The sequence below is a fragment of the Canis aureus genome, chromosome 31 (genome assembly GCF_053574225.1).
Source record: "Canis aureus isolate CA01 chromosome 31, VMU_Caureus_v.1.0, whole genome shotgun sequence".
Classification (NCBI taxonomy): domain Eukaryota; kingdom Metazoa; phylum Chordata; class Mammalia; order Carnivora; family Canidae; genus Canis; species Canis aureus.
Window position 1 is genome coordinate 11,999,071 of NC_135641.1, and position 10,383 is coordinate 12,009,453.

Genomic DNA, 10,383 nt, shown 5'->3' on the forward strand with positions numbered 1-10,383 from the left:
TTGTTTGATGCTCTTAATATCATTCTATGAAAGTTGTGTAACATAAATAATATGTAGGAACAGTATCTGTAGTAATAAATTTCCTGCAGTCCCAATATTGTTGGGAATATAAAACCTTTTTCATTATGCATCATAAATAACAAAAAACATACGATATCGTGGATGTTTACCATTTGTGTTTTACTGACCACAGCTAACAGATCTATACACATAAAAAATCCGTGTGTGTCACATGAGCCTTTACATATTTTTTTTTCTGAAATAAATGTGTCTTTGATTGTGGCTGTTTGTATTGGAGATAGAAGAAATCCATGGCTTCCATTTATTAGTATTATTCAATGAATAGCATGACTTTGGAAATCAACAACTCTTTATATTGTGGTCTTTAACTAAGGAGACATTGGTTTTTCCCTTATGTTATTGACTAATGTTATTGGAATTAAAGATTAATTTTTTCTCCACATCTCTGTTTTATAAAGAATGAAAAACAAATCCAAAGAACCTGTCTAGGTTGTCACGTTAGGGACATATGACGGAGAATCTAAGAGAGCCTGTTGCCAGCCTCCATAGCAGTTACTTCCATTTTGAGGTCATAAGGGTTCAGAGCCCCATAATCAGGAAGAAACTGGGACAATGATGCCAAATTAATTTCTTCCAAAAAGAATATCTTTGTGTGCTAGATCCTGTGCTGGGTGGAAAGTTGTTCCAGGTTACCTTTAGAGTAATAACAAGTGGGGGATCTCCAAGGAATAAGAGCTTAGCCTGGCTCTTTCAGGGCGATTCCCCATGTCCTGAAGTTGAGGTCTGAGCATGTGTACTCCCATGTCTCCTGCTCCTTTTGTAGGTTGGGATCTCCAGAAGCAGACTCTGAGATAGAGTTTAGTGGGCAGGACATTTATTAAGAAGCCCCCTGGTATCTCCAGCCCTTAGAAGGATAAAGGAGGAAGCAGGATTGGGCAAAGGGAGAAGTTGGGCTGAGATGCAGCCTGAGGGGTAGCCTTGGCCAACTGTATGAGAGCTCTGAGGCAAAGATGGCCCATCAAAGTTGTTCTGAATTAGCTAAAGTAGCCAGGGTCCTTTATACCCCTGCTTCAACCAGGTATTAGCTATGATCCTGCTCTGGGGAAGGCATGATCTTGGGTAAGGAGGTTCAGTAGAGACTTTCATGTCCCCATGTATGAGCTAAGAAGTGGGATCCCTCTAGGAAGATGCAGTTCTCTATGAAATATGTGGCACTCCCCCCACCCCCGCCAAGTTTTTGGCCCTTACTTGTCCAGGAAAAGTGACTTTGGTAGGTTAGCCCCTTCTGGAGGCTCTGAGGTTTAGACCTCTGATGGGGGATTGGAGATATTTAGGGGATCTTTTAAAAAATCCTAAGCATCCCAACTCAGAAACCCAAGAGTAAAGGTCTTGGAGGCTATGTCCTTGAGATATGTTTCTGAGCGCATCCAGTCTCCTTGAGATTCAAACAGGCCATTTGCTGTCAGACTTGATCCCTTCTGTTTAGTGTATCAAGTCACATTTAAAGAGACTAAGGTAAAACCAGAAAGCCTTTTCGTATTCCAAATAAAACTTAGTAAGATTCCAAGGGAGGTCAAAATGACTCTCTAATTGTTTAAACACAGAGATGACACTATGTATAAACACAGTTTGAGACAATCATTACCTTTGCCAGCTCTCAGGGAACCTCTGCTGTCAACTTCCTGTTGCCTCCGCCTGAGTGAGTGACATTTACAACCTTTAAACACAGGGATGAAAGAGAAACTGCACCTGCATCCCACGGTGATGTGAAGCTCCTTGGAAATGTCAATCAGACGTGATATTACTTGCCTCCTCTGGATTTTATTACTCCAGCTTACCTTTCTATTTCCGTTGGAAATATTCTCTAACATGAACTTCAGACTGGTAGCTGTTTCATGCAACTTCTACGCAGACATACATTTTTAACTACTTGTTAGAAATAATTTTTCCAAGCACTATAATGAAATCGGATTAATCCTGGTTCACATCTGATATTTTTTAAAACAGATTTAAAAACCAAATAAAACATAGATGACTATGGTCATTTATATATAACTACAGAATTAATTGAGAGTAGTTAGAGTTACAAGGTTCCTTTGAGATCATTTTATTTGATATTCCTTTAAGAAACAGGGGAAATAAAGACTTGGAGTTTAAATAGTCACCGGCACCTCAGGACTCTATGTTCATCAGTTTCATAAAGCATTTCACGTGCAGTAGATCCCTTTCTGGTGGTGAAGATGACATCTCATGTTGTGCATGAAGGCAATGATGAGAAAACAGGAAGTGCCCAGTTTAGGTCCTAGGTTTGCCTGGTGCCCAACTGCAGGGCCTACAGGTGGCCTTGGCTCCTCCCCTCTGCCCAGGGCTTCCTTCATGTTGCACTGTCGCATGTTTCAATCCCAGATTTCCCCAATTAGAATGTTAAAATATGCCATTACAGAAATATCCGTGTTGTTCATCACCCCCTGCTCTGCTTCTGGGCAAGGTTCCGGTCATTGGTTGGGTGGTCAGCACCCCTGTACCTGAATTAGCTTTAGGCTCTAGAGGGTCTAAGGGGAGGTAGTGTTTCATTTATTAATTAGTGATAAAACTTGGATTCTAGCCTTTTGGATGACAACTGGTCATTGTCTCTTGTATATGCTCTTAAATGATAATTTTAGGAAATGATAAAATAATGATTCTCTTAAACATAGAATTAACATACATCAAAAATTTTATTTCAGTCTTTAATTAATGAGGAAGTCAGTGTGATGTTATAACTGGTAAATAATCAACTGGCAGCAATCAAGTGCAACTCTGCCAGACACAACTTGCTTCATATGGGCAAGAATCACTGGCATTACTGTTTGTCCTCTGTCACCTATATAGCTGTATAATTGCCCAGACAGAGATCACCTGGAGGCAGTCATATTTGCTTGCTTCAAAGTCTTTTATGCTTTTTCTTGACACTATATTTTGAATGTTACCTTTGGACTCAGCTTTGCTACCTCATATAAAGTTTACCAGTGAAGTTAACATGCTTAGATTTTTCTACATCAAATTCGAATGTAGTTAGCAACAGAATAATTCTGCTTTACACAAATAATTTGTTACCTAAATCATAACTTTTCATTCTTTCAATTGGATGTATTTAGAATTAATTAAAAATACATCTAGGTTTGGATAATATAGCATTGTAGGATTTCCATCTCCAACCTTCACAGGAAATCCCAATAAAGTCACTAATGGTATCCAATAGGGAAGCCTTGAGTGAGGTCATGAGATGTGCACGTTCCTTTCTGAATGGCTGAATGACGTTGAATCATTTTTTAAAAGAATTTCTCTGGACTTTGGCTTCTTCATTCATAAAGAAGGATATTTTGAAACTCAGGATTCTTTCAGCACAAGATTGATTCTCTTTACCATCTCCACTGTGACTACTGAATATTGAGGATGCTTCTCAGCAACTGTCACACAGTCCCTGTTTAGGTCATCAGGAACATCTTGGAGCCGTGGTGCAGGGACCACTTGCCTCATCGTCTCTACTGCATCTTTGTTTCTTCTATCAGATACTTTTTTTTTCTTCTATCAGATTCTTGTCTTTGCTCTTAGCTATGATTTTGAGGAAGACATAAATTTACTCACCAAGATACTCCTCTTCTAAAACACTGAGAACAAAATAATTACCAGTAGATACTCTTTCTCTCATTTATGTGAAAAATATGAAACACCAGCTAATTTAGAAATAGGAAACAAAAACAGCCCTTCACTGTGCCATTCACACCAAATCACAGTTCCAATCAGCTTTCAAATCGGCAGGTCCAAAGTCTTTTATTTTTTAAAGTTTTTATTTAAATTCCAGTTAGTTAACATACAGTCTAATATTAGTTTCAGGGGTACAATACAATGATTCAGCACTTTCAGGGACGCCTGGGTGGCTCAGCAGTTGAGCATCTGCCTTCAGCTCAGGGTGTGATCCTGGAGTCCTGGGATTAAGTCCTACATTGGGCTCCCTACAGGGAGCCTGCTTCTCCCTCTGCCTATGTCTCTGCCTCTCCCTCTATCTCTCTGTGTCTCTCATGAATAAATAAATAAAATCTTAGAAAACAAAAAACAAAAAACACTTCCATACAATACCCAGTGCTCATCATGACAGATGCGCTCCTTCATCCCCATCATCTGTTTCCCCATCCCCCATCCCCCTCCCCTCTGGTGACCATCAGTGTGTTCTCTATAATTGAGAGTCTATTTCTTGGTTTGCCTCTCTCTCTCTCTCTCTCTCTCTCTCTCTCTTTTCTTTTTTACCATTTGTTCATTTGTTTCATTTATTAAATTCCACTTATGAGTGAAATAATATGGTATTGGTCTTTTTCTGACTGACTTATTTCACTTGGCATGATACCCTCTAGTTTCATCCATGTTGTTGCAAGTGGCAAGATTTCATTCTTTTTTATGGCTGAATAATAGTCCATTGTTTGTGTGTGTGTGTGTGTGTTCACTCATCCATTGAAGGACACTTGAGTTGTTTCCATAATTGGCTATTGTTGATAATACTGCTATAAACACCAGGGGGCATGTACCTCTTTGAATCACTATTTCTGTATCCTTTGGGTAAATGATCTAGTAATGCAATTGCTGGGTTTTAGGGTAGTTCTATTTTTAACTTTTTGAGGAACCTCCCCATACTTTTTCAGAGTGGCTGTACCAGTTGGCCTTCCCACTAGCAGTGCAAGAGGGTTTCCCTTTCTCCACATCCTTACCAACACCTGTTATTTCTTATGTTGATTTTAGCTATTTTGACAGGTATGAGGTGATATCTCATTCCTGGTAGGCACCTGACACCTATTATCTATTTGAAGACCTCAGGAATCAGTTATTCTGTTTTATAGAAGAGGAAAGTTATTTTCCTGGAGCTTAAGAGACCTGCTAGGACTCTACTCATAGGGTCCAGATCAGTCGCTGGACAGAGTACAGGGAAAGACATGGAAATATTTGAGTTGATGCTGTACATATGGTATCTGCTGTGCATGATTCTCAGAAGCCTGATTACTTAAAAAATAAGTTGAAAGCCAAGATTGACTGAAGCTAGAGCTTTTTGAGATCTACGTTCCTCTGTTTCCCACTGTCTTTTACTATGAACTGCTCTCCAGCTGGAGGAACTGCTCAGGACCCCTAGGCATGGTGAACAAATATGCCATGACTAATGGTTATATTGCCAAGTAATTTTATTTAAAAAACTCCCTTAAATGCTTAAAAATATTGCTACATCTCCAATTAAAATTTGTGATATAGGGAGTTGATTGATGACCATCTTTATCACATTTTACATGTCCTACCTTGAATTATACAGATAATTAGCTTTTTGAAGCTTTCCAAATGTCACTTCTTGCTGCCGAGAGAGTCAACCTTGACCACTCCTCCTCGACTCCAAGCTTGGTCATCAGTCTGGTGATCATGCAGGACAAGAAAAATATTTTTCCATTTGTATTCAGAAAAAGGATTTGAGCAGAGCATAAACATGTTTTTAATAAATTTTGAGCAGCAGGCTGTCTGCTTATAGAAAAAATTCTCTTTGTCAAAGGAAGAGAACATTATTGCAAAGGCATTAACTTGCTCAAAAAGGCGTGTGTTGGCAGCTCTTTTTTTCCATGATGACATCATCTAGTTTAGAATTATACCCCAGATGATTTTTTCCTTCCGTTTGAATTATGAAATTAAATTTTAAAAATTCACTTTAAGTTACTGGCTTTTAAGAACTAAAGTCAAAATACAGAAGAGTTGTTGAGATACTTTAGTTTGACTGCTTAGTTTCATCCCCTGTCCTGGCTAGTTTTGCTGTGTGGCCTTAGACAAGTTATACAGACATCTCTGAGTCTCTGTTTTCTCATCTGAGAATGGGGATAGTAATAGTTGCCTCCCTGGGTTGCTATAAGAATTTAAAAAGTGAACATCAGCATATCACAAATGCTCAATAGATATTATTGGTAGTAATTGCCATTTTTTGCTTAAGGTAGATAAGGAGAACCATCTTAAGATTCAAATAAATATGCTGGGCCATGTATTTAAGATTACAGAATGAACATACTCAGTGCCATGTCTAAGCATAGGGTACAGCTGGTAAACCTGGCTAATATGGAATCAGAATCACATTCACAGGTTTGCTGTACTGCAAGTAGTTGCCTGTTGCTGCTGGTCTTCACTGGGGACTTTCTAGGGAGCAAGGGGGAGCTCCTGCCCTCCAGTTACATCAAGCATCATCAACTCTGGACTGATCTGGTATGCTTGTTTTCAACAACAGTTTAGAGGTTACAAGGTTCATACACAAGACTATCAGGATAAAAGCTAGGAATCCATATACTGATGATTGATTACAAATACAAAGAAGGTTAGCTCTTAGATAATGCCACAATGAGCACAGATTGACAAAGATTTGGCCCGTCTCTTTCTTAGAGTAATCCTCAGTTGGTGCTGAGGTTGGGACTCCCCCATATATCCAGAATGACTCAATTAATGAAGCCAAAGTTAACTTGTAAATTATTTCTATAGTTTGGTAGTTTTGAGTATGATATCTTATTGATTTCTAATCATTCATGAATATAGACATGTTGACAAATATTAAATTTACAATGTGCTGATCATACAAGATATTTAGACTAAAGTGGTCTTTAATTATAATCAGTGAATAGTTTACATTTTCCTTATAGAGATCTTCTTAATTTTCACCATTATTATTTTTCTCAATATATTATTTATATTAATTGAACAGTAACTATTTAGCTTCTATTGTATTTTTGTCCTGTGTTAGCATTGGAGATACTACCATGCCACTGTGGGTCCCCTGAGCAGCAGAGACCAGATGGGATTAGACATGTGAGAGGTTATCAGGACAATTCCCCTAAAGGAGAACAGTGAGGAGGGGGCACAAGGAGGCAGGATCAGCCTTCAGACTGTGGGGCAGGTTGGACACAGGGAAAAGCTTCACACCACTGGGCAGCTCAGAGAATTTGACCAGACTGATGAGGTATTTTCTAGCCATAGCTGCTCTCAGAGGGGTTTCTGGCTTGCCAGGAGTGGGTGGGCAGAGACTGAGAGCATCCCTGGGAAGCTTGGCCTTGTTGTGAATGCAGTAATGGATGTGGAGGGCCACTCTTGGTCCCTTTGTCAGTACTGCCCCCCACAGCAGGGAAGCATCACATGCATTAGCATGGGGACCACAACTTGTACCAGGACCCAGTCTCCTATTTCAAGAAACTTGCAGCATGGTTGGGATGTGGTGTATGATCACTTCTGTGGGGGTGTGTCCGGGGTGCCTGTGCAGGCAAGTGGGAAATAACCATTTGCATGGCTTTTAGAATAAATACTTGACCAATAAAAGACTTACTTGGTACAATAGCACATGATCATTATTGGCAGGATCTAATGTATTAGTTCAATTCCATGTATGCTTGTTGAGGGCACATAGGGTCCTAGCACCAAGAAACATAGTGGAGAGCTGAATGATGGAGACAGAGAGCCATCCCTGCTAGCCTTCCCACGCACAAACTCTAGCGCCTTCGAATCTGTCCACCTCTAGCTTCTTTGCTAGACTCCAAGCTCTTCGAAGACAAGGATGATAATTTAGTTTCTCTGCATTCTCTGTGCACAGTATCTTGAAGGCACTTAATAGATTTGTTTTTATTGTCGATGAACAAAATGTTGAGACAGTGATGTGTCATTATCAAGATCACTATCACAGTTGTCCCAAACCCCATCTCCATTCCATATCATCTCTCCCAAGGAATCCTTTTAGGGAACAAGGGAACCACCTTTTCATGGGAAGGCCATTCATGACCCAATGTAATTTGTAAAATAATGGCTGGCCACAGGTAATGAAATAAACTTGGGCTTTTTCTATTATTCCTGCCATTTGCCTTCAACCTTCTTCAGGTATGAAGTGTGTGGCTCCCTCAATAGAATTCCTATTTGAAGAAGGATTGGATATTAATTAGACTTACGTGGCCACTTCCTGGAATTCTAACCTCTCCCAAGGCTGTTTGCCATCTGGTAGGAGAGCACCTTGATCCACAATCAGGAGAAGGTGAGCTATACTTGAAATACACTCACTTGAATTACCTCAGAGGTGTCTTCCTGACAATTCATTCCTTTTCAATGTAGTTCACTTTGAGAGTGTGGAAACACATAAAAAAATATAGAGAACAATGTAAGCAAGCACCACAAACTGCGACTCAGCTATGTCAAATCTTTAATACTTCACCATGTTCTCTTCATTCCTTCAAAGTCATAAAGTATTGCAGGTGAATCTTGTGAACATTATTGATCCCCTCCACTCACTTATTGCTCCTGGGCATTTAAAAAAATTTCAAAAAGAATTTGTTTTAGGGGCACCTGGGTGGCTCAGTCAGTTAAACATCTGTCTTGGGCTCAGGTTATGATCTGGAAGTACCGGGGTCGAGCCCTGAGTCAGGAACCATGCTCAACGGGCAGTCTGCTTCTCCCTCTCCCTCTCATGCTTTCTCTCGCTCAATCTCTCAGAATAAATAAAAAAGTAAAATCTTAAAAAAAAAAAAATCTCATTTTATTTTTTAAGTAATCTCTAGACCCAATATGGGGCTTTGGGTCTTGAACTCACAACACCAAGATCAAGAGTCACATGCTCTTCCAACTAAGCCAGCCAGACCCCCCTGGGTGTGATTTTATATTTTCATATCATACACGTGTTTCTGGTAAACAATGAATAATCTTGCTTGGCATGTTCTTAAACTCAAAACAAATGATATCATTTTGTTTGTGTTCACTTTGAGGGTCCCCAGACCACCCAAGTTTCAGCACTTCCCCAAGGATTTGGCATGTGGTCATGCTCATGGCTGCGATTTGTTACAGTCAGGGATGTAGTCAGCAGAAGGAGAGGCACAGGGTGGGGTGGGAATGAATTCAGGAGGAAACCGGGTACAAGCTTCCACAAGTCTTCTCCCCAAACAGTCACACAGAACACTCAGTTCCTCTACATGAGAAGTGTTGCTCACCAGGAACCCATCAGAGGCTCAGGATCCAGGGTCTTCAATGGGGGCTGCTCATGTCAGTAGTCTTGGCTGGTGTGGTACCCAGACTCCAGATTCCCCAAAGGAAAGCAGGTTCCAGCATAAACTGCATTGTTTGCACACATAGTTTTGTTGTGCTGAGCCTTTGTTGTCCTTTGGGGAGCGGTGGGACCCCTCTGGAAATCTGAGGTTCCAGATGCAAGTGGGTCTTTCTAAGGAAACAGGCCCAGGGTGGCCATGTTAATGCTTTTTTGCATAGTATCCATATTGTGGTAGCTTTTTTTTTTTCAACATTATGGTTTTAAGATTCATCTACTTTTTTCTTTTTAAAGATTTTATTTATTTATTCATGTGAGATAGATAGATGATAGATATAGATAGATAGATAGATAGATAGATAGATAGATAGATAGATAGATGATAGATAGATAGATACAGAGAGAGAGAGAAACAGAGACACAGGCAGAGGGAGAAGCAGGCTCCATGCAGGGAGCCGGACGTGGGACTCCATCCCAGGTCTCCAGGATCACGCCCCAGGCTGAAGGCAGCACTAAACTGCTAAGACACTGGGGCTGCCCCAAGATTCATCTACTTAATTCTGGTCAGCTACTCAATTTTTAACAATATTTTATTGATGAGCATTTAAATTATTCCCTATTTTCCAAAGTTGCAAATAATATGCAATGACCACCCTATTAAATGTCTTCTTGGACATCTATGCAAATATCTCTGGAATATAGTGTGTGCATGTCTTCAACTTTGCTGGGTGCAACCACAGTACTTTCCAAACTGTGCCTACCTTATAATTCCACCAGAATGTGTGTGAGCCCTCATTTCCTTGCCTCCTCACCAAGGCTTGACACTGTCAAGTTTTTTTTTTTTTTTTTTTACTGATTTAATTAGAATGAAAAGGGGGGAGTTTCCTTAATTACCACGAGTGAGGTATACAGACATCTGGGGAGCAAGGGATGAACAGGGCAAGGACTCAGAACTGCCAGAAGCAGGCCATGCAGGCTCAGAACAGATAGAAGAGAAGGACAGGGGCTGTTCTCCCCACTATTTTCATCTCTGGCAAGGCTGCTTTGGGTAACATTGAAACAGCATCAAAGGAAGTTGCATTTCATGATCTATTATATTTATCCATCATCAAATACTGCCAGTTTCTGGGTAAGAAATAATCAGAGTTTCTTCCTGTGATTCATACACTAGTCAGAAATCCTTGGCTTCCTAGAACTCCAGTAAAAATTCAAAATATCCAAGTAATAATTCTTCACAGTACTTTGTTTTTTGGCAGAAGAACCCTAGGAATAGGGCCAGGCACAAAGGTAAATGTTTTACAAAT